Genomic DNA, 14,209 nt, shown 5'->3' with positions numbered 1-14,209 from the left:
GACAATGGTGGACCGGAGAAGCGGCCGCGGGGCAGGAGCCAGCGGGGGAGGCGGCAGATCTGGGCGTGGCGGGGACGGAGGCGCGGAGCCGGACTCCGAGGAGAGGGAGCCGGAGAGGGAGACCCTCGAGGCCATGGCGCAGCAGAGAGGTGGGCGCCGAATCCGGGGTGGAGAGCGGCGAGGCTGGTGGCCGCCGGCTCTAGGAGGGGGAGAGCGCTAGGAGACTATCCGTCATTGTACTCCTACATATATATGCCCATGAGGCTCAAAGGAATAGTTGGTGGAAAATCAACTATTCCACCAATCCCCTCTCTTCTAACATAATCGAATTCTTGTACGTAGCATGTTGCATTGAATCCAAGCCACCCTGGCCGAGCCGGCCAGCAGGCGGAAATCCATATATGTTAGCTGGCCGGCCAGCAGGCGGAAAAAGTAGAGCGCAGATGCTGGGTCCGCGTGCAGATGGTGGATGCGAGTGCAGTGGGTCCGGGTTGGGCAGAGAAACGTTGATACGCCCACTCCCCCTCTCTCCCGGAGCCGCCGCTGCACCTGCATAGCGCCACAGTCGCCGTCCGAGCACGCTGCCGCCGGTTGCGCTGAGCCGCATCGACACCGTCCAAAGAGAGGATGACGCCGCTACGTCGCTAACACCCCGCGTCGCCACCGTCCAAAGCGTGCACGGAGGTCACGGCGCGTCGTCGAGCGAGCCGCGTGGGTGGGAGAAGCGCCGTCGAGGGAGTTGGGCCGTGGAAGCACCGCCTGGCGCCGGCCGCGCCGTTGTTGAAGCCGCCGGGCAAGGTGAGCTGCTCCTGTCGACCTCAGTCTGCACAAGCCCAACGGTGAGTCTCTCAGATCTGAGAATCTGACTCGTCCATCCTTGCCTTTTCTCGTCTTCTTTTTCTCAATACAGAGTACTCACAGGTCATAGTCGGGCATGGTTTCTTGAGTCTGCCAAGCTAATGGGAGATGCTAGCTAGCTAGGTGATCAAGCATTGACCGTCCCAAGCCATCTATTCTTGCCGATCCAAGTCTGGCCAAACTATCCCTTATCTTCAAGGGGGGCAGAAGCAAGAAGCAATGGCGCAGTCGGCTGTGAGCACCGTGCTTGGGAGCGTGGGCAATCTTGCAGTTCAGGAGACCACATTCTTGTGTGCAGTCAACCTTGAAGTGGGGTTGTTGAAAGATGAACTGATGAGGTTGAAGGCCTACCTCAAAGACGTGGACAGCAAGTGGAGATCAGGAAATGCAAGAGTTGCGGTCCTGGTGAGCCAGATTAGGACGGCAGCTTATGAAGCTCAGAATGTCGTCGAAGCTGCAGACTACATGGGGAAGAGAAACAGGCTCAAGAAGGGATTCATGGGTGCTATTTCAAGGTATGCTCGCCTACCGACTGACTTGGTCACCCTTCGTAAAATCGGTGTTGAAATTCAACATGTAAGAAGGAAGCTCAAGGAGATTTTTTCAAGTGCGCAAGATCTGAATATTATTTTCGATAATAATGTTTTTGTTGAGGATGAGTCTCCACAAGATGATGGTCCTATACATCAAAACTTTGAAGATGATGTTTTCATGGTTGGTTTTGAGGATGAGCACAAAGACATAGTGGACAAGTTAGTTGACAATGATTACCTGCTTAGTGTTGTGTCTATAGTTGCCATGGGCGGGGCAGGAAAAACAACACTTGCTAGAAAGGTCTACACTCCATCTAGAGTTAAGGAGCACTTTGACACACTTGTTTGGGTGACTGTATCTCAAAAGTTCAAGGGTGTTGATTTGCTAAAAGATATTATGAAACAAATCACAGGGCACAAGGACGAGTCAGTTGACAAAATGAAGGAGTATGAGGTGGGAAAGAAGATCAATGAATTTCTGTCACAAAAAAGGTACCTAGTAGTTCTTGATGACGTTTGGGAAACAGATACATGGGAGCAATTAAACAGAACGATTAAAGTCTTTCCAGATGAAACTAATGGTAGTAGAGTGTTGTTAACCACACGAAAGGAAGATGTCGCAAATCATGTTCAGATGCCAACCCATGTTCATCATTTGAAGAAGTTAGATGAAGAGAAAAGTTGGGAACATTTTAGCAGCAAAGCTTTACCACCATACAAAAGGTCTGCCATACGTGATGTGGACGAGTTTGAAAAGCTTGGGAGAAAGCTTGCAAAGAAATGTAATGGATTGCCACTTGCACTTGCAGTTTTGGGGGGGTTATCTATCTAAAAATATAAATGCACGGATATGGTCCAATATACTCTCTGATTGGCTAGCAACCAAGGATGGACAAATGATGAGTGTCATACTGGCACGCAGTTACAAGGACCTACCAAATCATCATTTGAGATCTTGTTTACTTTATTTTGCTGCTTTTCCCGAGGATTATGAAATATATGTGCCGGATCTTATTGAATTGTGGATAGCAGAAAGCTTCATTCCACATACACCAAACCATACACTAGAAGAAACAGCGCATAATTATGTAACCGAGTTGGCTCAGAGAAGCTTGGTCCAAGTTGTTCGCAGAAGTAGGGCACATGGATGGATAGAGAGAATAAGGGTTCACGATATCTTGCATGACTGGTGCATTGAAGAAGCAAGACAAGATGGTTTTCTTGATACCAACAACAAAACTGCAGGTCAGCCTTTGTCTCCTGATCTCTTCCTATTAGTTGATTCCATTTTCTATTTAGCTATATGTACTTATAGTATGTGGCTAGCTTCTTTCTGACATATGGTGCACTCTAAAATAAATTGCAGGCCAAGCTGGTGCATCATCATCATCATCATCTGATAACTTGACATCTTATCGTTTTAGTTTTCAAACTTTGAGTGATCAGATTTTACCTGCGGTGCCTAATGTCCGAAGTCTGCTTGGCTTTGAACTGTCATCAGTGTCCCTTCCTAAGCTGAGATTCCTGAGAGTTCTTTGCATTGAAAAATCAACTCTAAAAGATTTCTCCAGCGTAATTGGTGGGTGCGTTCACCTAAGATTGCTTAGGTTGACAGATTGTGGACGTGTGACGCTCCCTTCTTCAATTGGCAAACTCCTTTACTTGCAGACTATAGAACTCAAACTTGACTCGGTAGTGCCAAACTCTCTCTGGGATATCACTACTCTAAAGCATGTTCACCTTTCAAGTGGGAGCAAATTTTCTCCACCACCACCTGCAAGGAGTGTGCGGCTGCAGCCGAAAGAGCTACAGAGCTTTGTGTTGCATCTTGATCCTGTTGGCAATGATTTCCGCTGTCATGACATGATGATTTTCTTGGGTCAGCTGAATCAACTAACAACCTTCTCTTTGTCGATGAAGCACAATATACCAGCGGAGGTGCTCAACATATTTGCAAACATGCCTCACCTGGTTGATATTAGTCTCAGCCTATTTGATGTGCTCGACCAGCTGCCTGCTGAGTTCCCACAAAGCTTACGCTCTCTTGTTCTATATGCTATTGTCATAAAACAAGACCCGATGCCGATCCTGGAGAAGCTTCCCTGTCTTGTGGAGTTGGCGTTGAGTGGGTACAAAGGCCAGACCATGTGCTGCTCTTCCCAAGGGTTCCCTCGGCTGCAAGAGTTACGACTTGTTAGTTTTTCCAACGAGGAGTGGAGGATGGAGGTCGGGGCAATGCCAAAGCTCTCCCACCTGGAACTTTATAGGTGCATGGAGATGAGCAAGCTCCCCGTGGGGTTGCTGCACCTTCCGTCCCTCAGTCACCTGACGCTGCATCTTATGGACAAGATTTATGAAGATGACAACACACTAAAGGAGCTGCGGCGGAAAGGATGCGAGGTACATACATACGTACGCAGCTTAAGCTTAATTAATTTGCCCCTCGGTCGATCTTGTTCCCCTTCCATTTTCTTGGTTCTATCTATATCTATGCATGTCTGTTTGTCCACACGTTAATTAGTTCCAAATATTAAGGTGGTTGATCGAGATGCCATATCCGTTCGTTCATTCAACCCTTGTAGCATGTTCACTAACAAGCCCAATCTTTATATGCTGCTGCACCGTAGCAAATCAAGACTAGTATTATATGTAGATTGGATGAGTTCCAGGATCAACTTCACTGCTTCCGTGCGTGTAACTAAGTTTTTTTCTTCCCCGTAAAAAGAAAACTAAGTTATTTTTCTTATGACTTCTTTTTATATTTTACGCAGGTGAAGAAATAGAGAAATCCAGCGCCCTGGAATTCTCCCCTCGAATCCATCTCTCACTCCTCCGAATCCTCACGTCTCTCCTTCTCCATCGACGGACTCTCCCCCAAATCCCCAATGGCCCCTCCCGATGCCAATCTCATCGCCACCCCGTTCTCCGATGCCGTCGCCAAGCCCTGTACGAGATGGATTTGTGGGGGTCTAGAAGAGTGCCAATTCTCCGTGTATAAAAGTGTCAGTTAATTCTTAGTGCATGTATTCTGTGGAACATGAACACCTCATGCTTCCAACCGCGTGTATTCTGTGAAATATGTATTTGAACGGCAATAAAAATGTTTCGTCGCCGAGGCGATACTATGAGTAATGAGTTGCATGTAGGTGTTCCTTTTTCTGATTTGTAACCTGTCTTGGCAATCTTGTATTGTGTGTATTAGTACCTAATGTTAATCTATTCTTCTTTTTTCCCCTCTTTTCATGATTAGTGAATAGTGACTTGTCTCGATTGACATCCGTATAGCCAACTGTTAATTTGTGCTTGGAAATCGCCCGTGCATGAATCAAATGTCCCGCCTTAAATTTGTCATCGCATTTGGGACCCAATGGAAGCATTTCGTTCGTTGCATTTGCAACTGCAAACCGCCACCAAATAACACCTCTGGTTGCTTGGATCAGGATTGAAATCCAAACCGTTCAAAACCTTCGCTCAAGCACAACAACAGACCTTCAAATATTTCCTTTCACGGTGAGAATTCTGAATTCTGACCTCCAAATATCTCCATGTCCTGCAAGCATAACTGAAAAAATAATATAAGCTTTGTACACTACCACTAGAAACATTGCACAGGATCATAGCCAGAACCACACAGAGACAGACAGTCACCAGTCATCAGACTATGCACAGACAAACCAACACATCCCCCATCCACACAAATAGTCACAAAAACTTCGACAGGACATGAGCCAGTCATCAAGCATGCACAAATAAACCATTCACACAGATAAATGCTTTGTGCACTGGAACCAACGAACAAGTCAACGGCAATCGGTAACCACAATTTTGTTTTGCTTTTCTTCTCACATTTTTATACAGTTGTGCCTCCTAAAGTCAACCCACAAGCGAACCGACAAAAAGGAACGAGTAAATTGGGTCAGATGTATAATTAGTCGATGTATAATCCCGGTACATTCAATGGATCACCAGGAACAAATATGTTGGTATTGCTGCAGAAACACCCTACGCAGACGGTGACGACAACGTGGAGTCCTCACGGCGGCAAAGCACACAGTCCTCCTGGAAGTTGGTCAGCTGAGAGGTGTAGAGCCCCGGATTGCTGCGGTAGTGGTCGATGTGACGGGACGACACAGTGTCGCACGACCTCACCTCACACCCTGCTTTCCGTTGCCTCTCCACGAATGACTCCACGGACTTTGCTGGGATAACCCGAAAGAGTAAATGGCACTGGCGGTCTGAGAACTTGCGCTGCGGGTGCACTTAAGTCACGGTACTTGCAAACCGAAAAAACCCGTCATAGAACTTGCATTGCAGGTGTAGATAGGTCACATATGCCATCTGAACCGGCCAGCTGCCCTATTTTCGAGAAAAACCCGTCATAGAACTTGCGTTGCGGGTGGAGATAGGTCACATTTCAAATTTTTCGTTCCTGGACATTTTTCTAAAGTCACGAATCACAAATATTTTTAATAAATATTTTTTAATTTATTGTTCAAGAACATTTTTTTAAGTCGTGAATCACAAGTTTTAAAAATGTTTTAAATGTTCACAACTTAAAAAAGATGTTCGCGAATCACAAATATTTTTCAATTTATCATTCGCAAACATTTTTTAAAGTCTTAAACAAATAGTTTTCAAAGTAATAGTTCACGAACATTCTCAAATTTATTGTTCACAAAAAATTTCAAAATTTTCGTTCGTGGACATTTTTTAAAAGTAACAAATCACAAATATTTTAATAAATATTTTTTAATTTATCGTTCGTGAACTTTTTTTAAAGTCGAGAATCAAAAATGTTCACGAATCAAAAATGTTCCCGATAATTTTTTTAAAGTCGTGAAGAAATATTTTTCAAATTAATCATTCACGAACGTTTTCAAATTTATCATTCAATTTTTTTTTCAAAATTTGAGTTCCTGGAATTTTTTTTATAGTCATGAATTACAAATATTTTTAATAAATATTTTTTAATTTATCGTTCACGGACATTTTTTTAAAGTCGAGAATCACAAATATATATTTTTAAACGTTCGCGAACATCTTTTTAAAGTCGTGAACATATAGTTTTCAAATTTATCATTCACGAACATTTTTTTAAGTCACGAATCACATATATTTTTAAAGTCGTGAACAAATTTATCGCGCTTAATCATTAGAGGGAGAAAACCGGGCAGCTGGCCGGTTTAGATGACCTGTGTGATCACTATGACGGGTTTTTCCAGTTTACAAGTACCGTGCACCTGTAGCGTAAGTTCTTGGACCGCCAGCGCCACTTACTCTAACCCGAAATAGCTACAACAGCAACAAAAAGCACAACTAAGCTTCAAATCCCAGGGTTTCAGTTAATTCTTGATGCCAGAAATTCAAATCGAGTGCAAATACCAAAGCCAGCCCGTGTTACTGAAAGTATGAAAAAGTATCTTCTTCTCACTCTCCTCCCGGACACAGCATCCCCACATTCTTCTCGGCCTTCCCTCTGACGTTATAGCTGACAATCTCGGACGTGGGGAGGGTGAAGGTCACACACACCATGGAACTCCCTGGATGTGTAGTGATCGGCATATCTCTTGAGATGCTTCTGCTTCGAGCCCAGACACCCGAGCAGAACCACCATCGTTCGGAACTTATCTGAGAAGCCCACTGCACGCCCTAGGGTCAAGCAGATGCCAATAGTACAGAACATCCAACGAGGACGAGGAGGAAGGGATCGCCGGCATCGCTACCTCTTGCTCTGACGAGATCTTGGCAGACTTCACATACTGGTAGACCATCTGGATGACCGGTAGGGACGTGACAGGCGCCTTGGCCGGATCGAAAGCCTGGAGATTGCGTGACAGGAACTGCAGACCGGACAGCGCCAGGGCCGAAGCCTCCGGCCTGCTGGCAGGAAGCGACATGACCGCATTATCAACAAAGCTGTGGTGGGACAACTTGTCCGGCAGCTCGATGGAGGAGACTGCAGCAAATGCGGCAACCTCAATGGCGGAGAGAGGGCACTCGCGCTGAAGGGGCGCGGAGAAGGTAGCCATCCTGACTCTCAACAACCAGATTCAGCCAATAAGGAGGAGCTGACGTCTGGTATTTATTTATCAGAACTGCTATACGTACGATGAATTCGTACGATTTTGCGTACGACAGTTCTCAGCAGCCGTTCGATCAACTTGACGGACGAGTGAGATCACGTCGTACAAAGTCATACACACTATTCATCGTACGCACAACAATTTCGTTTATTTATCCTTCCCTGCCCTGAGAAATAGTAGGAAGAAGAAAGCATCAAACATCGCTGGGTGTTTACACTAGATCACTAGCAGTAGGAAAATAGTAGCAATCTGCTGTGCAAGCTGCTATCTCCTGTCACTCATTTTCCTTTACTTATTACTTTGGACAGTCTCTTCATAGCACCTGCATCATAGACAAACACACCATAACTGCATCGTAATGAACCTCGAGAAGAGCAAGAGGGTTTCGACGAAAAACATAGAGCAAGTTTCACCATATGATGGTACCGTGTGTATAATCAATCAGTATGACAATTTAACTGGAGGTTTTTTTACGGTACCTTGGTACTCCCTAGAGTGGAGTGGGAGTACCGATCAAATTCATCCGTTGGTTTGCAGGGTTAGTTTAGTCCTTTCTCCTGCTAAAGAAGTATTGTTTTTTCATCTTTAATCTGGGTTCCCAAATCCACTAGCCTAATCAAGCGCATGCGGCCGCGCAGCCGCTGCTGGAGGCACTTTCATCGCCGTGCGACCAGTAACAAATCAATCATGTATTTTTTCAAAAAACTGAACATTGATCGCCGTAGGATGTATGGTAATTTGAGGCGAACAAACCTGTTGTAGTGTGCAGTTTCCATCAACGACAGAATTCCGTCTGGATTGCATAACTGTCCCAGCCAGAAAGATTTAATTTATGGATTAATTATAGATCATCAGAAGGGGAAGATGCTGATCTGCACAGGAATTTCTCGCGGAAGATTCGGATGGGAAAGGATTGTCGCTCGGGAGATTCAGATGGGAAATAATTTCTTAAAACGAATTCAGACGAGGAAGATGATGATCTGCGCAGAAATTTCTTGTGTAATCTGCGGCTCGGGCATCGGGCATGGCTCTATTGCATTCATGCCTATGGGCATGCAGGTTGTGGCTTCAGCGCTCGGAGCACGTGGCTGCCCAACCATTCCCGCCGGCGGCCGAATAGCCGGCGCATTGCCACCATGGAAATTGCGCATGAACTTCGGATTAGGAAATTAGGTATATTGTCGAATTACTATTTTAGCCCTCTGGTCACGGTACTCCCTTCTTTTTTGGGGTGGTACTCTCTAACGTTAGACCTAGAGTACCAGTCAATATAAACCATTGGATTAGGAGGAATGAACGGTCTATATTAGTTAGAGGGTACTGTAAAAGAGCTCTTTAACTGGACTTCTTCAGCCAAACTGATCAAATACTTAAATGGCTCCGAGTTGGCCGCGAGCCACCGAGGCTCCTCGGTCAAGATGGCAATGGGTCCCGAAACCCGCGTCCCCGTGGGTTTTTACCTTATTAGGGGACGGGGATGGGCATCTTCTCATCCCTGCGGGGCTGTTGTTGGGTACATTATACAACCCGACACGTTTCATGGGTTTACACCCGTTTTGGTAGTCCCCGAACCCGAAACCCGGCAATACTCGCAAAACAGTTTTTTCATGTTTAACTTTAGCTTGAGCGAATTTTGATCTTCCCTAGGACTTGGTACTTGATTTGGCATTGGAAGATTTGAAGATGGTCCTTTAGAGGCTTGGAGTTGTGAAAGATTCCAACTTTAAAGTGATTTGTGAACTATAAATTCTATTTCAGAACTTATGCATTGGACCATTTCGTCTCGTTTGTGCTCGTGATTTGTGAACCAAGAATTCTATTTAACTTGTGGAATTGCACATCTTGTTGAACCATGTATGGCTGAAATCTTATCATCTTTGTTGCTAAAATCTGATCATCCTTGTTGCTGAAATGTGGTATCATGCTGCTGAAATACACTCTATATAACTGTCGAACCATCTACTATTGTTTTTTGTTGAAATTTGCTGAAGTTATGCTGCTGAAATGTGCTTGTTTTGCTGCTGAAATGTTATTCTTTGTCATCACTATGTTTGTTTAAATATTTTGATTTTCTTGTGAGTTTCCCGTGGGTTCCCCGAAACCCGATGGGTTTACGGGATGGGCAAAAAACTAACCCCGCACATGGTGATGGGGGCGGGGACGGGTTTACGATTTTCTCGTGGGGATGGGTTTGGGAAGGCAAAACCCGATGGGTTTCGTCCCCGTTGCCATCTTGACTCCTCGGTGCTGGCGCTGCTCTCTGTGGCCGCCGGAGGTGGGGTTTCGCCAGCGGCGGGCGCGGGGCGTGGGTCTCCATGAGAAAGATGAGAGAGCGGAGGGGGGAGAGAAGGGATTTGTCGTGTTTGTGGCCTTCATTCTCACAAGACCACGAGGTATATGTACGCACGCACTCGAATGCTATTTATCCACTAAAAAATGCTATTTATGCCAAGAGCAACTATTTGAGGAGCGCTCATTCGGGAGCCTCGCCAAGAGTCGCTTGGGGTGGGCTGCGAGCACGCCACTTGGCACGCTCTCAGTGGTCGCCATGTGTCACGCTCTGGGCGCTTCCTTCGGAATTTTTTTTATTTTTCCCCTCGCATTTTCGGCCTTTTAGATGGGTTTTTTCCTTCTTCTTTTTACCCTTTCGGTTTTTTCACCGGTCTTTCTTAACTTTTCACGTGAAAAACTCATTTTTTTCTCTTCCGCGAGAGGCATGGTTTTGCTTCCGCGAGACGCACGGCCATGCCTCTCGAAAATGAGAAAAAAACACGTTTTCTTTTCTTTTTTTCTTCTGTGAGAAGCACAGTTTTTCTTCCGCGAGAGGCACAGATTTACTTCCGCGAGAGGCATGGTTGTACCTCTCAGACACGAAAAAGAACGTGTTTTCTTTTTTTTAGCGAGAGGCACAGATTAGCTCCCGCGAGAGGCACGGCCGTGCCTCCCAGAAACGAAAAAAAAAATTCTTTTTTTCCTTACGTCGTTTTTCTTCTGTGAGAGGCACGGATCTGCTTCCGCGAGAGGCACGGCCGTTCCTCTTGGAAACGGCTTTCGTAAAGTGAAAAAAAAGTGCTCTCAGTGTGGTTTTTTCGTCCGTTTTTTTGACAAAAAAGTTTGTCAAAACCTTTCAACATAGGATCTAGTTTTGAAGATCTCAACGTAAGGAATCTAACGGTGAAAACGGTTTGAGATTTGGATGCACGATTTAAGAGAGAAAACATTTTGAATGAACAGACACTAGTAGGGAAAAGCCTATACACAGAAACTTACTAGTAGCGAGGGTTAAAACCCGCGCTACTGCTATCAACTTAGTAGACTAAGCGGTCTCTACCGTGCCCCCTGGGACATGCCATAGTAGTAGCGCGGGTTTTTAAAACCTCGCTACTACTAAGTTTGATAGCAGTAGCGTTGGTTTTTAGCCCTCGCTACTACTAAGTGGTGCCATAGTAGTAGCGAGGGGGTAAAAAACCGCGCTACTACTAAAGGTCCCATTTTCAAACTCTACCCTCCCCTATGGATCGCCTTTTCAATTTTAAAAAAAATAAAAGAAAATGATGAAAATGTCAAAAAAATAAAAGAAAATAAGTTTCCCATGTGATATGTGGTCTAGTTGTTGGGAAAATTTGCAAATATGAATTTCGACTTTATTTGCAAAATCTCTCGAAAATTTGTAAAAATGGGCATAACTTTTGCATACTAACTCGGATGAAAAAGTTTTTTATATGAAAAATCATCTACTTGAAAAGTTACATCCAAATTTAATTGGGAGAACCCCGTTAAACATTTTTAAAATCCTCAAAAAGCTAACAGAAAAAAAGTTACGGGACTTTTAAGATCTGGAGGCAAAAAAATTCAAAAAAAATTCAGTTTTTTTTATTTTTGTTAAATCTGGTCAAACTATGGTCAAACTAATTATTCAAGAATATTAGTGTTACTAAATAATTATTTTAGTTTTTTGAATTTTGGTCAAATCTGGTCAAACTATGGTCAAATCTGGTCAAACTATGGTCAAACTATGGTCAAACTAATTATTCTAGAAATATTAGTGTTACTAAATTTTTAGAACAATAGTTTCAAACTCAAACAGTGAAATTTGTGACTTCATGCTCAAGCTAAATTCCTGAGGTTAATAGGATTGACATCTTACTATTGTCAGGAAAACAACAAGTGCTCAGTCTGGAGTAGTGAGAGGATGGGTGACCGTCCGGGAAGTTAGATGATTTGGAATGATGAGAGGTGATTAGAGATTAAATTGAGCAGCGATGAGGGGTGACTAGGGACTTGAGGTTAAAATAATTCAGAAATTTGAAAATTAGTGAAAAAAATCAAAAAATTTCCTGTACTGGTAGACCATCTGGATGACCGGCTGGGACATGACAGGCGCCTTGGCCTGATCGATCGAAAGCCTGGAGATCGCGCGGCAGGAACTGCAGACCGGACCTGCTGGCAGGAAGTGACATGACCGCATTATCAGCAAAGCTGTAGCAGGAAGCGTACGACAGTCCTCAGCAGCCGTTCGATCAACTTGACGGACGAGTGAGATCACGTCGTACAAAGTCATACACACTATTCATCGTACGCACAACAATTTCGTTTATTTATCCTTCCCTGCCCTGAGAAATAGTAGGAAGAAGAAAGCATCAAACATCGCTGGGTGTTTACACTAGATCACTAGCAGTAGGAAAATAGTAGCAATCTGCTGTGCAAGCTGCTATCTCCTGTCACTCATTTTCCTTTTCTTATTACTTTGGACAGTCTCTTCATAGCACCTGCATCATAGACAAACACACCATAACTGCATCGTAATGAACCTCGAGAAGAGCAAGAGGGTTTCTACGAAAAACATAGAGCAAGTTTCACCATATGATGGTACCGTGTATAATCAATCAGTATGACAATTTAACTGAACTTCTTCAGCCAAACTGATCAAATACTTAAATGGCTCGGAGTTAGCCGCGAGCCACCGAGGCTCCTCGGTGCTGGCGCTGCTCTCTGCGGCCGCCGGAGGTAGGGTTTCGCCGGCGGCAGGTGTGAGGCGTGGCGTCTCCATGAGAAAGAGGAGAGAGCGGAGGGGGGAGAGAAGGGATTTGTCATGTTTGTGGGCTTCATTCTCACAAGACCACGAGGTATATATGCACGCACTTGAATGCTATTTATCCACTAAAAAAATGCTATTTATCCCAAGAGCAACTATTTGAGGAGCGCTCGTTCGGGCGCCTTGCAAAGGGTCAATTGGGGTGGGCTGCGAGCACGTCACTTGGCGCGATATCAGCCGTCGCCACGTGTCGCGCTCTGGGTGCTTCCTCAATTTTTTTTAATTTTTCTGCTCGCATTTTCAGTCTTTTAGATAGGTTTTTTCCTTTTATTTTGCCCTTTCGGTTTTTCCACCGTCCTTTCTTGGCTTTTCATGCGAAAAACATATATTTTTTTTCTCTTCCGTGAGAGGCACGATTTTGCTTTCGCGAGAGGCACAGATTTGCTTCCGCAAGATGCACGGCCGTGCCTCTCGGAAATGAGAAAAAGAACGCGTTTTCTCTTCTTTTTTCCTTCCGTGAGAAGCACTGTTTTGCTTCCGCGAGAGGCACAGATTTGCTTCCGCGAGAGGCATGGTTGTACCTCTCGGAAACAAAAAAAAACGTGTTTTCTTTTTTTTGCGAGAGGCACAGATTAGTTTCCGCGAGAGGCACGGCCGTGCCTCCCAGAAACGAAAAAAAATACTTTTTTTCCTTACGTGAGAAGCACGGTTTTTCTTCTGTGAGAGGCATAGATTTGCTTCCGCGAGAGGCACGGTCGTTCCTCTCGGAAACGGCTTTCGTAAAGTGAAAAAAAGTGCTCTCGGTGTGGTTTTTTTGTCCGGTTTTTTTGTCAAAAAAGTTCGTCAAAACCTAGCAACATAGGATCTAGTTTTGAAGATCTCGATGTGAGGAATCCAATGGTGAAAATGGTTAGAGAATTGGATGCACTGTTTAAGAGAGAAAACATGTTGAATGAACAGATCTAAGAAAAAAGGGAAAACTCCCGGATTGCGACAAGTCACGCACATGCAACGCGCCACTTGTCACAACCTGAAAAGGTGGAAGTGATCTTTGAATGGAGTATTTCTTAATTAGTGATTTCAGTTTTTTTTAGAAGAAATTAGAGATTTCAGTTTATCCCTTGTTGTGAGCAATAAGATTCGCGTGACTGTCGGTACGAGCGTTAAGCTGGGACAGCCCAGAAAGAGCGTGTTCGCTTGAGTTGGCCGGGTTCATGAATGGTTTCTCAGCCAGTTTGGGGATGGTTTTTACCGGTTTTCGGAACCTAGGTTTCTGAAACTTTTTTTCCGGATTTTTTCTTTTTTATATAATACTCATAATTTTTTTAAAAAGGGTCAAAATCTTCAAATTTTGTCTGGACTTTCATAAATTGTTTGTTTTTTCCGAAAAACAATTGAATTTAAAAATTGTTCATGTTTTTACAAAAAATGTTCAGGTTTTCCTAGAAATGTTAGGAATTTTCAAACTCTATTTGCAATTTCAAACAATGTTCACAAATTTGAAATAATTTTGGTGCACATTTTTTCATGTCTGAGAATAATTTTTTAATTAATTAATATTTTCCAAGTTCGCAAGATTTTTTTGAATACGTGAATTTTTTTTAAAATTATTGTGAATAATCTTTGAACTCAAAAACATTTTTTAAAATTCCTGATTTTTTTTAAATGCGAACATTTTTTGAAAATTTTAACAATATTAT

At 43.9% G+C, this 14,209-nt stretch overlaps 2 pseudogenes; one reads left to right on the top strand and one right to left on the bottom strand.

The window, feature by feature from the left end:
* The first annotated feature begins 540 nt into the window (after nucleotides 1-540).
* On the top strand, nucleotides 541-4,326 carry LOC119335689 (annotated as a pseudogene).
* Nucleotides 4,327-6,664: 2,338 nt separating this feature from the next.
* On the bottom strand, nucleotides 6,665-7,420 carry LOC119339774 (annotated as a pseudogene).
* Between the last annotated feature and the right edge of the window lie 6,789 nt (nucleotides 7,421-14,209).

The sequence above is a fragment of the Triticum dicoccoides genome, chromosome 7B, assembly GCF_002162155.2.
Source record: "Triticum dicoccoides isolate Atlit2015 ecotype Zavitan chromosome 7B, WEW_v2.0, whole genome shotgun sequence".
NCBI lineage: Eukaryota > Viridiplantae > Streptophyta > Magnoliopsida > Poales > Poaceae > Triticum > Triticum dicoccoides.
Note: the sequence above shows the minus strand (reverse complement) of the source record. Positions and strands in the feature narration are given on the sequence as shown.